The sequence below is a fragment of the Lactuca sativa genome, chromosome 8 (genome assembly GCF_002870075.4).
Source record: "Lactuca sativa cultivar Salinas chromosome 8, Lsat_Salinas_v11, whole genome shotgun sequence".
Classification (NCBI taxonomy): domain Eukaryota; kingdom Viridiplantae; phylum Streptophyta; class Magnoliopsida; order Asterales; family Asteraceae; genus Lactuca; species Lactuca sativa.
In genome coordinates this window covers 244782809-244784237 of record NC_056630.2, presented here as the reverse complement: position 1 = coordinate 244784237, position 1429 = coordinate 244782809, and the positions used below count along the sequence as shown (strand labels likewise).

Below are 1429 nucleotides of genomic sequence, written 5' to 3'. Positions count from 1 at the left end.
TCATTTTTTCGTTTATTTTGTTTTTAATTCGTTTTAGACATTTATTTTCTGTTTTGTTTCAACGATTTATTTCCAGAGCATCACAACTTCCTATCATACCACCACTTGAAGATCCAAAGTCCAATTTCCTTAAGAAGAAAGACAAAAAGGTTGACTAATCGAGTAGCACTTTTCATTTCGACAAATTCAAAAGTTTTAAGAGAACTCAAAAAAAGAAAAGAAGAGGTTACAAGCCAAGAATTGAATGAAAATCAAGAGCAGTGTAGAAGAAATAGCAGATATCACAATAATGACGATAGAGGAATACAAGAGGAGAGTGTGTAACGATAACGGTCCCGGTCTCGTTCCACCCGCAATATCAACTGCCACAAACTTTGAGCTCAAGTGCCATATTCTCACAATGCTTAATGAAAAACCATTTTTTCAGGAAAGATTATGAAGATGCCTTCAAACATATTGATGAAATATTAGACATTTCAAAGTATTTCAATGTTCTAAATATTTCGAGAGATGTAGTTTTGTTAATGATGCTTCCAGTGACACTTACTGGAACTGCCAAATTGGCTGAGGTCATTAGCACTTGGAAATATAAGAACTTGGTAATACCTTCATGAAACATTTGTACGACAATTCAGCTATCCTTCAAATATATCCAAACTAAAAACGAAGATTGCTAATTTCCAACATAACGATGGCGAGTCCTTGTACGAAGCTTGGGAAAGATACAATGGATTGCTTAGGAATTTCCCTCAACATAAAGAGGTTTCTATATTTTATGATGGGGTGAATGTGACCACAAGGCAACTCCATGATTCTCAAGCCAATGAAGAAGAAATATTCCACTACAGTCAAAGAGTTAATAGAAGAATTCACAAAACATTCAAGAGAGAATTACAACCCTTGAGAGGATGTTACAAGAAGTAAACGCAATGCGGCTTAAGAGGATTTAGAAACTGTAATGGCAAGACTAAAAAATATGAACTAAATGATGAAGGATTACGATTTAGATGATAATGGGAATCGAAAAGAAAAAGTATGCTACTCTAGTGGTGACCGGGTTGATGAAGATTGGAGAAAGCCAAAGAGGGAAAGGTTGTATTACAAAGAATACAAGAAGCAAAAAAGGTATCGGCAAACCGGATGAGGCTTTTACAAAAAAACAACCACCACCCAAGAAAAAACCAGATTTCTAGTCAATGCTCGATAAATTCATGGAAGCTTCTAAGAAAAGACACGACGCTACTGATGTTACAACTAGAAACCAACAAGCTTTCTTTAAGAATATCGAGACTCAACTTGGGCAATTGAATAAATTTTTTAATGAGCAATTACCACTTAATAATCCCGATCCATAACCACAATCTCATGTTATGGCAATATACACTAAAAAAAGGTTAATTATAAGCCATTAGTGATCCACGATACAACT

The 1429-nt window shown here is 34.8% G+C and overlaps 1 non-coding gene across 1 annotated transcript; it reads right to left on the bottom strand.

The window, feature by feature from the left end:
* Positions 1–654: 654 nt before the first annotated feature.
* Positions 655–761, bottom strand: LOC111883244 (small nucleolar RNA R71). Its single transcript, XR_002847382.1, has one exon. It is a non-coding gene; the product is annotated as a small nucleolar RNA R71 (small nucleolar RNA).
* Between the last annotated feature and the right edge of the window lie 668 nt (positions 762–1429).